This window comes from Arvicanthis niloticus, unplaced genomic scaffold, assembly GCF_011762505.2.
Source record: "Arvicanthis niloticus isolate mArvNil1 unplaced genomic scaffold, mArvNil1.pat.X pat_scaffold_216_arrow_ctg1, whole genome shotgun sequence".
Lineage (NCBI taxonomy): Eukaryota > Metazoa > Chordata > Mammalia > Rodentia > Muridae > Arvicanthis > Arvicanthis niloticus.
Window position 1 is genome coordinate 81,723 of NW_023045887.1, and position 17,540 is coordinate 99,262.

General features: G+C 40.6%; 1 protein-coding gene and 1 pseudogene across 1 annotated transcript in view; one reads left to right on the top strand and one right to left on the bottom strand.

Annotated features, from left to right (window-relative positions):
• The window catches only part of LOC117701717 (transmembrane epididymal protein 1A-like), a 43,748-nt gene that overhangs the window by 12,472 nt on the left and 13,736 nt on the right, over nucleotides 1-17,540 (top strand). The gene's annotated exons all lie outside the window — the stretch shown is intronic.
• LOC117701718 (G/T mismatch-specific thymine DNA glycosylase pseudogene) lies at nucleotides 6,389-10,090 on the bottom strand (annotated as a pseudogene).

Below are 17,540 nucleotides of genomic sequence, written 5' to 3' on the forward strand. Positions count from 1 at the left end.
TGTGGAGTTTCTGTCCCCTTTGGGGTCCTCAATCCTTCCCCAACTCTTCCATAGGATTCCCAAGCTCAATCCATTGTTTGGCTATGGGTGTTTGCGTCTGTCTTAGCTGCTGGGTGCAGTATCTCAAAGGATAGTCATGCTGTGCTCTGGACTGCAATCATAAGCAAAGATTGTTAATAGTGTCACAGAGTGGTGTTTGCTCATGGGGTACGTCTCAAGTTAGGCTGGTTATTGGTTGGCTATTCCTTCAGTCTCTGCTCCAGCTCCTATGCCTGTGTTTCTTGGATTGAAAGTTCTGTGAGTGGCTTGGTGTCTCTATTGTTCTACTTGGGGATCTGTCTGGCTACAGGAGGTAGCCATTTTATGTTCTATATCCTTAATGCTGTGAGTTACACCTAAGGTCAATCCCCAAGCCCCCTTCTTGGGAGAGTCTTCTTTAGGTAAAGCCTATAGCCAAAATTTAAAGGCTAAATTTATTTGGTTTTATTGTTGAATATCTGTGACAGTTATGTTTTCATTTTGATTGGTTTGGAATTCCTAGAGGACACACTTCTAGGCATGTCCATGAAGGTGTCTTTCTCTAGAGATTAAACTGAAGTTAAAGACATACCCTAAATGTGAGGGGCAGCATCCAGAATAAACTCCTCCTCCCTTAAGTCTCTTCATCAGGTGCTTTGTCACAACAGTGAAAAGTAGCTAATGCATTGCCCCAGAGAGTTATTGTGGGAAGTAAAGGATACATTTCATTTAAATATTTCAATTTAGAAATCATGACATAAAACTGCCTCAAAACTATGATTTGAAATGTGTAGGAACTAACATAGTCAACCTGCTACCCAACAAAGCTAGCCCCATGAGTTAACCCACAACCCATAGTAGTCAGCTGCTGTGTGGTGGATCCCCTGTAACCAGAATGGCCTCCATGTTAGCTTATTCAGTGATGAAGACATCAAATCCAGGACTTCATGCATGCTAAGAAAACATACCAACTGAGCCACAGTCCTCCTCTTTCAAAAAGGAAACATGGAAACAGACTATAAGGTTTGTTCAGGTGAAGTGGTATAGTTTTTAATCCTAGCACTTAGCCTGAGGAAAGAAAGCTCAAGTCAGGCCAAGAAGAAAAATTTTGCCAAGGCTTTAGAACTAGTTTTTGAGTATTGCAAGACTCAGTTTAGTCAGGCTCTCCTTGGCTTTGTACCCATTCTCCACACTCTCTTGTTAAAGAAGGCATCTTGCCTGAGAATGAGTGGTTCTCCCAGGCCCTCAATAAAGTGAGCAGGCTCTCAACTCACTTCTGCTCAGAGGATTGGCTGAAGGTTGAAGTAATGCTTAGCCCTTAAAATGTGAGCTGTTACCCAAGAATAGACTGCATTCCACCCTGCCTTGGAATGGACCACACCTGCTGACAAGTTTTGGAAATTAAAATGGGGTAGCAGATTCATTACATAATGTGAACCTTGCCTTTCATCCTGGAGTGGCTCCAAGGACCTACTCCACACCGGGCGAGATAAAGGATGCAGTGTAGAAATGTTGCATATTCTGCTTGAGGGCCCAAGGAGACAAGTCCTTCCTCATGTACCTTTGTGAACAAAGGTTCACACACCCAACCTGAGAGGAAGAAGGAAGACAAATTGATGGTTTAACTGATTGCTTCAGTGATTACGAAATGCAATATTTACTGATGTGTAAGCTCTTGGGAGACATCAAAGTAGAAACCAAGTCCCTGCCCTTAAGGAGTTAGAGCAAGAGAATGGTTCAGTGGTGAGTGGATGGACTTCCTAAATCTTGTGGACACATAGACCTGCATGTAAACCACCTTTTCCCACACAGTGTTGACAGCTGAAATTCTTTGACAAACTCACAAAGGAACCACAGGTGTCATGGGAATACAGGATGGTTGTAAGCAGGGAGGACATATAGTTGTAAAATGAAGCCTCCCTAAGGAGCTATTTTTTCCATGTATAAAATATAATTTTTCCTTAATCCCTGATACTGGCACTCTGTGAATTCATGTATGTATGTGCAACAGGAAAGCACCATAGTCTCAAAATTGCCTGGCTAACACTCACACATTAGGAACTCTCATTATCCATATCCTACCTGTAATAAAAGAAGAAACAAAATGATTATGGATAAAATGATGTGAACTTTCCATGCTGATGATCCAACCTGCTGTAGCAGGACAATACAACATTGGCAAAACAGTTGCTTGAATTAGTCTGGACTTAAAAGTAATAATCTTGGAAGGGTTACCTTATTAAAATATAAAGATTGAGAGATAGAGGTTCCTGGATATAGAAATTAAAATTAATTTAAATATATTTGATAACAAATGAGGATCATTAGCATATAAGAGAAAGGAAGAATGACTACCAGGGAAACTGATAACATGCCAAGCAAATTACAGCTACCAAAAAAGGAAACTGAATTCAGTGTACTGAGAACAGCATGGTCCTTATTGCTAACTTCTTGTTGCTATCTCTGCATATGACAAAGAATAAGATAATGATTAAATCCCTTGGAAGTCATATATAGTGACAAGTCTATTTTTCAGTGTTTTTAAGTCTCAGAAGCATGCTACTTCATCATTTTTAGAAATGTGTTTCTTTGACAGTGTTCACTTGGTCTTGGTGAGGTCACTGGTCAGAGTAGGCCTGTGGAAATGGTTCCTCAATGGTCAGAATGCATGACCAGCTTAGTGCAGTCCACTGGATATTGTGGTCCCTATTGTCTAATTGATACTTCTTCATAAGGATGAAGTCAGTATATAGAGATGTAAACAGAGAGCTACTGCATAGCTGACTGCTGCCATGCAGGTAGATTGCTGACCAGACAATTCTAACAGGACCATCAGTGGTTTTGGAAATGGTGAACTCTGGGAAAGATTCAGATGAACTGAGGCAATCTTTTCTTGATGTAGAACATTGATTCTTCCTTAAACAAATTGGTTCTTGAAGATGGAGAGTTGGACTGCCATATTATAAGCACTGGCTGCTCTTCCAGAAAACCTTGTTCAATCCCCAGCATCGACATGGTCAATCAGAAGCATTTCTAACTCCAGCTTCAGGGGATATGATTCCCTCTTATGCCCTCTGGGGGCAACAGGCGCACATGTGGTACACATACATACATGCAGACAGAACATGTGCACACTGTTACACCTGAAAATTACTAGGACAAAGACCAAATCCATAACTGTTTAATTAAAGCAAGCTTTATTTTAGAGATGTAACCAGGACTGGCCAGCCAACTGTCTCATCCTAAATTGGGATTTTAGATAGCAGCCCCTTAATGACCTCTTAAGGTTGGTTTTGTTTGTTTGTTTGTTTGTTTGTTTTTGCTTTTGTGCGTGTGGGGAGATCAAAGGTTAATTGAAAACAGTTGCAAGTGTGTTTATAGGGAAGAGAGAATTGGCTGTTAGATACTGTTAGAGAAATACAATGGAAGAGGAAGACAAGGAAACAAATTGTGTAAACGGAGTCATATGTTTTGCAGGAAACAAAATATATCAAAAAAGTAACTTGATAAGGTTCCCTTCTCACCTGCTGTACTCCCTGGAGACCATACTTTCTTCCAGTGGTGACCTATGATCTCCTAAACTCCTAGATACCCTTTCTTCTTTCTCATGTCTACAAACTTCTGGAGCTGGGTTTGGGGCAAGAACTACCAAATGAAGCTGTAGGTATCTTAACCAAAGGCCTCCAGCTTCAGAGTTCCACAAGCTTTGGTAGAATTCTTTCCTTTCAGGACCTTGGCTGCTGCTAAGCTGCTGTCTTAGGGTTTCCAATGCCATCAAGAGACACTATGACCAAGACAACTCTTATAAAGGCAAACATTTAGTTAGGCTGGCTTACAGTTTCAAGGAGTTTAGTCCATTAAGATCATAGTAGGAAGTTTGGCAGCATGCATGCTGACATGGTGCTGGAGTTCTGCATTTTGATTTGAAGACAAACTAGAGGAACTGGTATCCTCAGGCAGCTAGGAGGAAGCTCTTTTCCACAACACATAGAGCTTGAGCATAGGAGGAGACCTCCAAAGCTCACCCCAACAGTGACACACTTCCCTAAACCAGGCCACACCCCATAACAGTACCCATCCTTATGGGACAAGCATAATTATATGAGCACTTTCCACTCCTTGACGCCCATTGTTAAAACATGAGTCTGTGGGGCCAGACTTAAACATAGCATAATGCAAAATAAATTTTGTCTAACTTCAAAGATCCCCATAGTCTTTCAGAATCTCATCAATGTTTAAAAGTTCAAAGTCTGTTCTGATGCAAACTTTTAACTGTAATCCCCTATAAAACCAAAATAAAAAAGGAGATCACATACTTCCAACATAATTATGGCACAGGATAAACATTATTATTCCAAAATGTCATAGAGAGGGAGTACTGAAACAAAGCAAGACCAAAAACCAGCTGGTCAAACTCCAAACTCTACATCTCAATGTACAATGTCAAAGCCCCCTTCCAATCTCTAACTATAGTGGGTTTGACCTAATGTTGCTGGTATTCTAAGGTTAATTTTTGTACTCCAGATTGCTTACACAAGTAAGCATGTCAGATACTGAGGGACACTGCTCCCAGTTGGTTCTGATTGGTAAATAAAGATGCTGGCCACCAGTGGCTGGACAGAGTACAGGGGCAGAAGTTTTAGGGTTTCCAGGTTTGGGATTGAGAAAGCAGAGATCCACCATGTGGGAGAAGGAGAAGGAAAGGAGATGACATGCCTGAGAAGAGTGAAGAACAGAAAGGCATAGCCACTGTTTAGGAGCCAGGAGAGTTCGGCCCAGATTGCTGTCAAAGTAGGTCCAGGGCAGCCAAGAGAAAATATAAAAATTAGTAAGTAATAATTTGGGATTATCAGCTGGAGGTGGATTAACAACATGGAGGTTAGAAAGTGGCTCAGCTGCTATGCAGTTTAAGGTATATCACAATATAAAGGCTTTGTGTGTGTGCCTTTCATTAAGGAATATAAATCTTTGGGGTGTGTAGAAGAATGTTGCCATTGGGATTTATTAATTGATAAGTGTGGCTATAGATTTTGCCCAATGTGGATAAAGAACTCGCTCTTAAAAATTAATTGGAGATTACCCAATGGAATACATGAGCCTTCCCTTTAAGATTAAAAGGCAGGGAGAACTGTGTTCTCAGTGGAGCCAGCCACATAGTTCTCTCCAACCTGAGGGAATTCTGAGATCCTACTGGGACAATCAGGCCACAGAGAACAGGAAAAGATAGGAATGGAGGTGTTCATAATTTAAAAAATCAAGGCTTCTCAAGTAACTGAATTCTTGGAACTTGGGAATTCTGGGATATCTTATCATAGCACGCATTCATAAATCAGCCTAATAATAGGTTCATACAGAAAATAGGAGTGACTTTGATAAAAGTTAAATATATAGGAAAGGAAGTTAATCCAAATTATATAAAAAGAAAGGGGGCATAAATATATCCACAGATACTAATCTTTTTAGGAGGGAGGAATGAAAGAAACCCAGGCCTTTGGTCTCAAATGTAGGAACAAAGTCGTGGAGATAGGGAGAAACCATATCTTAACATAATAATAAAGAGATAGTAATCTCCAGAGAAGGGAGGAATAAAGGAAAATGACATTGTTTTAAGGATAGAAGGGAGAAATAGTGGTAATTGCTTTAAATGTTTTTAAGTAATAAATGTTTTATAGGGTGTTAAAGGGATACTAATTTCCATAGAAGGGAGGCATAAGGAGAAATTATATTGTCTTAAGGATAGATGGGAGAAATAGTGGTAATTGTATGAGTTATACAAAGAGAAAAGGGTTATAATTATATATCCATAGATACTAATCATCTTAGCAGGGAGGAATCAATGCCTTTGATGTCAAATGTAGGAACAAAAGCATGGGAATAGGGAGAAACCCTATCTCGACAGATAGTAATTGTTCAAAATTGTTTTAATTGCTTTGATTTTATCAAAATGAAGGTGACTATAAGTTTGGTGGTAGTAATGACATTACTAATCCTGGGACAGAGGTCAGAGTAGAGCAGGGCATAAGAAAATAAAGGTTGATAAACTGAACCAATTTATTTTCGGTTGCTAGACCAAGGATATGCTATTTTGAAAGAGAGACTATGTATTTGTGTTAACAGGAAAGGAGAAAAGGCTTTAGACCCCTTCTGAGTAATATGGATCAGATATGATAGGGAGAGACTCCATGAAGATCTTGGCTACAGACAAGAAAGAAATATTCAAAAGACCAAAGAGGACAGGTAACATAAATTGCTGATCAGCCCTGAAACTGATTTAGACATAAAAATGTCTCTAGTCAAAACTTCAGCTATAATTAGACAATGAATCTTATTGATTACAAACTCCTTAAAATTCATCATGTCATCTTTCAAGTGGCATAAATGAAGATTTATTACAATTGGTTATTGATCAAAGTAACTCATAAAAAAGACAGTTGTCTTTCACCTGCTCAAGCAAGGAATAAATATTCATCCTTAGCTGATTTGTGCACCTTGTGAAATCCATACAAATATATTTATAGAACTAAAAGTTTAGTTGTAAGATTCATATATTGCAGAATGAAGCACCAAGATACAGCTCTGATGAGATTCATCCTTGAGGATGCTGAGATGACCGGCTTTTCCAGCTCCCTACCTCAACTGATGCTGTTTCCAGAGACTTGTTCCCAGTACACCTTCAGGAATAGGTGCTGATTCCCAATGATATCGGTTCATCCAGCCTTTCAGACAGTTCCAGTCAGGACTTCAGTAAAGCCCTGAACCTTCTAAACACACAGAGACTGGATAACGAATGCCAAAGCTAGCCTCTTTTAAGTCTAACCAAAAATTTCAATTTTCCTACCCCTCCCTGACCCTTAAAAAAATACTCATTGCCCCAATTCAGCAGGAAGAAGCCATGGAGAGTCATCATCCTGATTCCTTGATTTTGGGTATCTAGTTATGGTTATTTTTATAAATTATAAATAGGTTGACATTTTAAAGAATAATTTGAAAACAATCATTATTTTGGACAGGATGGAATCTAAATAGAGAACTCAGATTCAGAGATTTCTGTCTTTCCTTTCCTCTTCTCTATCGTTTCTTTCTTAAGCAAGGAAAAGGACTTGAAAAGATAAAGGGGGATAAATATGAGACATTAGATATATGGGGATGGATTACTAAATTTACTCTTTTTTTTTTTAAATCTCAGTATTATTTAATGAAAACAAACCCACCCTGTCACGTACAGGGAGCACCTTACAGGGGGCACCGGCACTCACAACTCACCACGTTCAAGGAAAAGCACCAGGACAGTACTCAGAGGGTCCTCGCAGTGCTCTCCAGAGTTATAATTTAAAGGTATTTCTCCATGGTAAAGCTACAGTAGTTACCTACTAGCAATACTACATGCTTTCCATGGTCCCATGGAAAAAAATAGTTCACTTGATCCTAATCCCTGATGCAAGGCACTTGAAAGCACCTGCATAAAACGCCCATGTAAACAGCAGTGCAGTGCACCTTTCAAATAGCAGGGCTTGTACACAGCCTGACCAGACAGAAGGAGACATTGCCACATCATTGCCACAGCTAAAGGCATGTTAAAATTTCTACCAAGAAACTGCTTCTCTCATTATTCACAGAACAGGCTATATAACCTCAGTAAAAATACAAAACCCTCGTGGACATTTCATACTGCAAAGCCAGCATGCTCCAGGGGTCTGCATGAAGTCGGAGTACAGGCGAGAGGTCACAAGTGAATGCACTAGGCATTTCTGAATACCCATGTTTAACAGCCACTGCCCTGGTGGGCTATCTGTAGCACCATTGAAAATGCATTAGCAACCTCAAAGGTACAAATTCCAATCAACTTTTTCATGAGGCTCACTTAGTCTGCAGTAATCAATAGCAGTAACAATAAATTTTAAATTATTGACTAATGATTAGCTTTTCTTAGCAAGAAAAGTTCTGTATTAGTACATCCCATGTACACAGCACCAGTTTAAACAGGATTATCAAACACCTGCAGCATTTCATTGCTCACTGGAAAGTTCATTTCTTATCACTTTCCATGTCAAGCATAAAATTAAAACAGTGATGAACACTGACGGGGAATTCAGTAAAACAGACGAGTGGCAAGCTGTCCAAGTTCCACTGCGTTCTCAGGAACCTGTTTCTGCCTCTGAGAGGATTAACACACAAGGGGCAGAGGCCAACGGCAGGCCCCATCAGGTATGGTACGGCCATACTGTGTTTCTATTATCAAGCAACTGGCACATACACTACGGGGAGAGTAAGGGGGTCTGTGTGTGACGCAACCCAGGGGGTTGATTTTGAGTTCACCCCCAGCTTCAAACACTAGACATCTGCCTTTCCACCAGCTTGATTCTTACTGGCATGCCCTTCCTAGGCATTTAAAGGGATAAGGGCATATATAGGTATGCACAGTGAAGAATCAACTATAAATATTCAAACTGTTGCTTTTTTAAAATTATAGACCAAAGTGATTTCTCAAAGAAAACCAGTTTCTTCATAAATGAAATATAGTATATAAAAAGCTGGAATGATGGGTAATTCAAATACAAAACTCAAGTACAAAACACCCTATTTTTTCTTTCCAAACTACATAGATTCATACAGTTGACTCTACCATAGAACTGTTCCGTATATAATTACACTACTAGCGTAAAGTACTATCAACACTAAAACACTTCAGTTTGTCAACTGAGGGTCTACGTTCTGACATCTGCATTAAAACTGCAGCACTGAGCCAGAGCTGAGAGGCATCTTCCTAAGCATGGCTTCCTTCTTCCTGCTCTTGTGTCCCACAATTATTAAAAGAAGGGATCTGCTCTGCAAACGACTGCGCCATCAACTGTCCATTCGGAATGTCGCCAGGAGCTGATTCTTCTCCCGGCTGCGTACTGTTGGCTCTTAGCCCATTTGAAGCAAAGCCGCAAGGTTCACAATTACATGGGTTTTCACCATAGGCGCCACCGCACGCTGCCTCATAGCCTGGATCATACTTTTCTTCTTTAACAGCCATCTTCTTTGCATCCTCTTGTGCAAGCTGTAGGTCAAATGTATACTGCACTTCCTGAATGTCCGTGTTGCGTTCGATGCCTTTCAGCTGGTCTCTCAAGTCCTTCAGCTTAATGTAGTAATGAACTTTGTCCTGGGCCCGAGGAAACTGAGCGCATCTGGCACTGGAAGACAGCATGACGTAGCAAAGAGTTTCTGTGGGATCTTGTGGGGCTGAAGCCCAAATTCCAAGTTCTTAACCTTTACTCCAAAAACCTCTTTACTGAAAATTTCATAGATACATTTTCCATTAAACACCGCTATTCTTGGCTGGTATTTCTGCAGTTTCTGCACTAGGATACGGCCTCTTTCCTGAAACTCTTTACTAGACAGATCCTTGCTGCCTGGCGTCGTCCTTTCTACCATGTTGGTGAAGCCAATGCCGTATTTCCCAGGTAAGGTGTGGTCATCCATGTGATTCAGCTGCACCTCACTCAGCCCTGACACGAACAGACACTTCCAGAAGTGATTTCCAGGCCCAGGGTAATGATGTCCTTTGTAAGCAGCCATTAATCCTGGGTTAATGCTGATAATCACAATATCCAGACTGAAGGTCAAAATGTCAGGAAGAGTCTTGGTCAGAAGCTCGGCCTCAGAGACGCCGTTGAAACGGTCCACTTTCCTTTTCACTTTAAACTTGTCTGTGATTTTCTCTTGCTTTTCTTTCGCTTTTGTGGACTTGCCGGATTTCTTTGTCGCAGCAGGTTTTTTGGGTTCCACTGGCTCCTGGAGCTCTGCTGCCCTGGTTTTCCTTTTCCTTCTCTTTGGAGCCTCTGGTACCGGGTCCTGGGCAGGAGCTTCTGCGGGCAGCTGCTGTTCAGTCATGGCTGCCATGTTAGGAGCTTCTGCTAGCACCTGCTGTCCAGTCGGGACTGCCATGTTGGGAGCTTCTGCCATCATTTGTTGAAATGGAAACTAATACAAAGCTTGAACGTGCTCCAGGGAATAGCTGCGCACGGTCTCCGCTGATGCGGCTACTCCTGCGGAGCCCACAGGCGCCCGATCGATCGGGGCGGCTGGTGGACAAATGGCGCTGGCCTCGGCCCCTCCCACGCTGCTACATCAGGGCGGCGAGTCCCCAGCGCACTTCCGTCCCCCTCCGAGGAAGCCAGCGGGCTCCCTAAATTTACTCTTAAACAAAACATTTTATAGCTACAATTTTACATTGGTAGAACTCTTTACATTTAGATGATGCATTGAAGTTATATTTTCTTACATTGGTACAGAATTTATATATTGATACAGGTTTAAGGTTTGCATTGGTATAAATCCTTGTATATTAATACAAATTTAATTTTGTTGTTCTCAGACAGGCATTATGACTATGCTACTCATTTAAGAATACAAGGTTTAGGCACAGTCCTTCTAATAGTCCTTCTAATAGCTGCTATTACACACTGTTTAGGATGATTATATAATACAAGTAAAAGATCAGATAATAAATTCATGGTAATATGAGATTCTGATTTTATTACAATAAAGGGTTTTCAATGTTATTCAAATAGTAAATAGGTAAGAGAAGTCAAGGTTTAAAAGTTCAGATATGCCAGGTAGTGGTGGCGCACGCCTTTAATCCCAGCACTTGGGAAGCAGAAGCAGGCAGATTTCTGAGTTCGAGGTCAGCCTGCTCTACCGAGTGAGTTCCAGGACAGCCAAGACTATACAGAGCAACCCTGTCTCAAAAAAACAACAAAAAAGCTCAGATATATTATATATAGTTAAATAGTCTTTAAAACCATCAGAAAACCAGAGAATATGACATTTAAAATAATTTTATTAATAGATCTTTTGATTAGGAAATATGTCTGTCCTCGACAGTGCCCCATCCCACTTCAAAGAAGATATTGAGCATCATTACCTCCAATTGGACTTGATTCAATTGTGTCAAGCTAGCCACTGGGTAAGAAATACCTTACCTTCATTCTGTAGACAAAATACTGCCTGAAAAAGTACAAATTAAATTCAGGATAGTTGATTGCTAAGCTCTGTTAAGACAGAGTAAGCTAGTCCTTCATAAGTCCTGCTGCATTTAAGGTCTATCAGATGGTTCTGGATGAGAAGGCTAAAGACAGATGCTCTAATGTTATAAGAAATTGAGGACTGCCAGTATTCAGCTATCTCTATAAATTGTACAAGTTTTGGAAGCTATGTTTTTGTGCTTTCTACATATTCAAGTAATATGTAAGTCCTTCTTAGATCTCTAATGGGGTTGAAGACCAGTTATAATCTCATAATTGAACTTAAATTGTTTAGCATTAAAGAAGATGATCTAGATTTGAAAGAATGGTTTTCACTTGATAATACAAGGTAAACTCAAACCTAATTGAGGTATAGAATTGCAAACTCTTTAAGTTAGGATAGATGATAGAATGCTTTATATAAACTGCCAAATATGGTGGACTGGATGTTATAAGTATACATCATGCTTTACATTTTACAAAATTGTTATAATTATGTTCTCTCTCTCTCTCTCTCTCTCTCTCTCTCTCTCTCTCTCTATATATATATATATATACACACATATATACACATGTATATATACATATATGTATACATACATATATATATATATATGTATATATATGGCACTTTTTAATTGGTCAAAAAAAGAGAAATGTAGTGAGTCTGACCTAATGCTGCTCATATTTTAAGGTTAATTTTAGCTCCCAAAGTGGTTTACACAACTGTCTGCATGTAAGATACTGAGGGACTCTGCCCCCAGTTTGTTCTAATTGGTAAATAAAGATGCCCACTATTAATGGCTGGACAGGGTAGACAGAGGTGGAACTTTTAGGATTCTCTTGTTTGGGATGGAGAGAGCAGAGAGTGAAGATCCACCATGTGGGAGAAAGAGAAGGATAGGAGATACCATGCCTGAGAAGAGTAGAGGACAGAGAGGCATAGCCACCACATAGGAGATGGGAGAGTATGGTCCATAGTGTTGCCTTCTGAGTACAGGGAAGCCAATGAAAAATATAAAATTTAGTAAGTAATAACTTGGGATTATCAGAAGGAGGTGGATTAACCATGTGGAGGCTAGGAAGTGGCCCAGCTGTTGCACAGTTTAAGGCATATCAAAATATAAAGACTGTGTGTGTGTGCCTTTCAGAAATGTAAACCTTTGTGGTGGGTAGCAGAAACTTGCCATTGGGATTTATTAATTGAAAAGTATTGCTATATCTAATATCTAACTCCTTGCATCCTGTTGGCTGCTGTTGGCTGATCTGGCATTCAGCAGCAACAAACTTCACCTTCTTTTGCTGGTTCCACTTGCTGTTAGCAGCTTTCCTCAGTAGGTATCCCACATCTCTGACATCTCTGATGTCTTAGGGTATCCAAGGTAACTTCAATTTTATAGCTTCTTGTTCCATTGCCTGGGATCCACACAGGATCTTCTGGGTTCCTCCAAATGGCTTGAATTGCTTCTCCAGCTCTGGTCTCTGTAGCACTTTAGGCTCTGGTTGACTCCACTATAATGCTGCTGCTGTTCTTGGTGATCATCCCATGGTACTGGCATTTCTAATACCCTGGGGTTTTGCACTGCAACTAGGCTTTATGCCCTTCCCCCAGCCTTGAGCAGGCCAGAAAGTCCTTGTTTACCACAACAGAACAAGTGATAGGATCTAGATGGAGTTACCCACCTTGGCTACATGGGATTTTGAAGCAGAACTGCCCCTGGGCTTGCCTTGAGACATCTCTGGCTGTGACAAAGAATGGGTTCCTCCACCCCTCTGTGGCAGTGACCAAGGATGGGTTCCCCCACCCATCTCCAGCTGAAACAAGAAAGGGTTTTGGTGGGGCTCCCCCTTTAAATTGAGAGCTGAACATTAAAGGTTTGAGCCTTAATCAGAGAAGTTTGTCTTGGCTTCATCTCTTTTCACCCTCCATCCCCCTTTCATTTCAAGCCCCCCTTTCAGGTGAACCCAGTTGATCCATGGCCACAGGTGGCTACAAGGCTTCACCAATAACCTCTCGTAGACACTCTTCATGATGCCAATCCTCAATTTTTTGCATGACCCCTTCAAGTCTTGGCCTTTTAACTTCAAGTGAGGGTACACCTTCACCCATGGACTCCCAACCTTAGCTGCTCTCCATGCCTTCAAAACCAGTACAACCTTGGCTGGTTATTACCCATTAAGAATGTCTGGCTGCAGTATGAGATCAAAACTTATCTATCATACATAGATATGATATAGCTTATTTGTGCTCTCAGAAAACACTTTCCAGAAGTTTTCACCCCAGTAAGTGCTAGTCTCTTCTTAATCACCACTAATTTCTTAGCAGTAGCTAACCAGCATCAGTTGTCCCAGTATCCCCTTCTATTCTCGACACTAAAGCAAATGAGCCTTATGACCAAGCTGCTGAGTTCTGATGCTTGCTGGAGCTAGAGTAGGGCTTATTCTATTACATTATCACCAGATTTCTGTTTTTCAACCCCTTCACTGCCTAAGCTTGGCTGTTCTGGAAACTTTCTTTGTAGGTTGACCTTGAACTCATAGATCTACATGAGTCTGTCTCTTGAATGATGGTATTAAAGGCAGTACCACCACACTTGGACTTAAGCTTTTCTTTAATTGAAACTTGCTGTGTTCCAGGATGGCCTTGAACTCAGATCTGCTCACCTCTGTCTCCTAAGATTAAAGACATTGTCTTAGTGTTTTCATTTCTATGAAGAGACACCCTAAACAAGGCAACTCTTATAGAGGACATCATTTAATTTGGGTTGGCTTACAGGTTCAGAGGGCTTAGTCCATTATTATGGCAGGATGCATGGCAGCATTTAGGTGGGCCTGAGACTTCTTTGTTTTGTTGTGAAGGCAAACAGGAGAAGACTGTCTTCCAAGCAGCTAGGACCAGGTTTCTAAAGCAATAAGTAATTAAACCATAACTTCTTGGCTATTGATAACATTTTTTAGTGACACTTAAAGATAATTCTTAAAAAGTGGATGAACTTAATTTCAACTTGTGAGCAAAATGGAGTCTACTTACAAAATGGCTACAGTTATGTCAGACCACATCATTCCCTCTTGAGCTTGCAACTTAGAGTCAAATTTTTGTTCTTTAAATAACCATAGTGAATTTTAAACTATGAGTTTAACTGTTTAGATCCTTTTCCAGATGCAGGATTTGAGGTCATTGATAAGACATGGGCCACAGGTTAGAATTAACAGTAGAACACACAAGGGCCTATTAAGGCAGTAATTAGGAATGTTAAGCAAGAAGACCAATTGAATAATCTTTCAAACCAATTCATATTTTGTTGTCTGTCCTGTTCCTTATTGAGGAGGCTGGCTTTAACTTCTGCCAAAGTGTTTCTAATTACCCTAGAATGATTGGCATGGAAAAGACAGTGCTCCCCTGGGGTCATACATAATTCTCTTTCCCAATGAACAGCAAGTCTAATGCTTGTCTGTTTTGCATGACCACTTAAGCTAAGGAGTCTGCTTGTTCTAAAAATGAGATGGCTGAATGTAATTGAGCCAGATCTTTATCTACCTGCTCACTTAACATCTGGAAATTCTGTTTCTCTGTAACTAGAACAGTGGTTCCTATTCCTGTTGATCCTACAATACTCATCCCAGTCAACATTGGCATTAAAAAGGGCACAGCCCTCCTAGAGGGAGGGCTAGGAGAAAGATCCATGTGATCCCACCCTAATGTCCCTCCATAAAATTAGGTTTGTGGTTCCACATGAAGATGCATACATAATTTAGGCTCTTGCTTATTTGTGAAATGAGCCACAGATTGACAAAGAGAAAAGCCTGTGGTCCATGCAAATCAAGTGCCTTTGAGTGCTGTTAGAAGATTAGTCTTTATTATTCTAAGGGAATCAGACAAGTTTATCATATATACATTATTAGCTTGAATAGAGTGAACCACCTGAATAGAGTGATGTTGTCAGTGGATATTTATAAGACCTAACACAAGTACCATTTCCTTGTATGTCCAGCAAGGAGATGGAAGTCTCCCAAGGATAGGTGTCAGTGTAATTTGAAAAGTTGGAAGGTCTAAGGGTCAATAGTAGCTATTCCTATATATTCAGGGGGCTTAGAGCTAAACAAACCCAGCAATCCTTAGTCATATTTGGTCTAGAAGCATTAAGCCACTTGAACGTGGCTTCTATGGTGGTGACTAAGGAACCCCATGTAATAAAGGATCTCAGGGACCTCAAAAGGATGGAGCACAATCTGAGAAGGTGGCCTGATCTGAGGAAATGCCTGGGGTGATAGTGGTAATATTTGTCCCTGGGCCCAGGGTTTTGGTATTTGTGCCAGAGGTCCCATTAGGCATGGAAAACTGGGTTTTGCCAATCATTGGATCATAAAAATCATTCCAGGGTCTAGTCCTATTATATAAGTTTTGAATCCCCAGATGTATTCAATTCTCCAGTCAGCATAGGGAGAGAAAATGTTCCAAGATTTGAGAGTCATAACCAAGGGATTACAAGTCTTCGGAATCTTACAATCTGAATTACAAATGAGCTCTATATCAGTATAAGGATCACAGTCCATTTCCATCTCTGGGCCCATGTTTCACATACCCAATGAAGGCAATTATGATCACCACAATATTGAGTGCATGTGGACCCTGTTCCTGCCAGGAATGCATAAAATTTATCTTGTCCTAAGAGCAGTTCATCTGTTACACTGTTAGCCTTGTACTTAGTACATTTTTAAATTGTCAGATTTCAAGTCTGCAGGAGTTCCAAATGGAGATATTATTTCCTTGATGAATTTTTTACTTACAGTTTGATTAGTTTCCTTCTTAGTAGGGAATGCTTCAGTCCATCCTGAGAAAAAATCTATAAATACTAAAATATATTTGCAACCAAATTTTCCTGGTTTTATCTCAGTGAAGTCTATTTACCAATAGACTCCTGAGGAGATTCCTCTTTCTCTTTTAGCATGTGTTATTTTTGGACCTGGGACTGTCAATTGACAAGAATGACATCTAGTAACAATGTCTTGTAATTCCTTGTGTAGCCTTGTGATTAAAAAAAAAACTTTTTAGATATTAATCTTTTCATCTTATTTATTCCAAGATGTGTGGTGGCATAGAAATTTTGAGCAAAAGTTCTGCCCAAAGTTTTTGGTAAAATCTTTCTTCTATCTGTTGTATGTTGGCATCCATCCTTTGTGTACATATTAGGTAGGAGTTGGTGAGCCTGGTAGTTTTCTTTGGAGTAGGTTGTATGTTTAGGTAGGATCAGGTCTGGGAAGGTCACTGGCAAATGTAGGAGAGGCAGTTTGGTGGCCTTACTAGCCAGAAATCTGCTTTATAATTACCAATGGTCTCTGGGGTCTGTCCCTGTTGATGTCAGGGACAGTGTATGATTTCCCAATTTCTTTGGGAGCCATAGAGCAGCTAGGATATCTACGATCTCCTGTTTGTTTTTAATTGTCTTTCATTCTAAAGTCAATTGTCACCTTTCATGATATAGTACCCCATAATATGCACACTGGAAAATGTGAATTAACTATCAGTGTAGATATTAACCACCTTGTCTTTGCCTGATTTAAGTGCCACAATAAGGGTTATTAATTCTATCCTTTGGGCTGATGTCCCACTTGAGAAAGGAGCTGTCCAGAATGTCTTATGCAAATACATCACTCCTGGCACTGCATACTTGTTGCTGTCTTCCATGTAGCTGTTTCCATGAATGTCCATGGTGAAATCTTCACTAAGCCAGGGCCTACCAGTTGGGTCTGGCTGGGTTTCATGTACATGTTGAAGGGTTTCAAAGCAGTCATGTATTGGTGGGATTCCCAAGTCCAGAATAGATAGCTGGGTGGCAGAGTTCAGTGAGGTACTAGTGGCCAAGGATACTCAGATGTGGTTAAGCAATAGAGACTGATAGGAAATTAGCTGGGCATTTAAAATCCAACAGTAAAGGGGCTCTTGAGAACGCCCTTTATGACATGATGGGTGGTTGTGGTTAGAGGCTGTCCCAAACTTAATTTACCTGCAACTTTAGTTAGCAGTGCAGTAGCCACTATAATCCTCAAGCAGTTTGGCCACCCTACAGCTACTGGGTCCAATTGCTTACACAGGTAGGCTACTGGTTTCCAGGGGCCCAAGATTTATGTCAGTACCCCTTGGTAATGCCTGGACTTTCATCCACAAACAAATGGAAGGTCTTAGTCACATCAGGCAGAGCCAGAGCTGGGGCAGATAACAGTGCTAATTTCAATTCTTGGAAAGATTTCTCATTTTCATTTGTCCATATGAAAGTTTCTTCCTGCCCACCCGCAACCCCGTGGCCTTATACAGTGGTTTAGCTATCTCTGCAAAACCTAGTATCCAGAAAAACCGACTGATCCCAGGAATTCTTGTACTTCACACCTGGTCTTAGGTGTCAGGATGGCTAGGATGGTTTTTTATGGGCTTGAAAAAGGCTTCCTTGACCACCTTGAGCTGGAAACCAAAGAAGGTCACTTCAGATACACAGATTTGAGCCTTCTTGACTG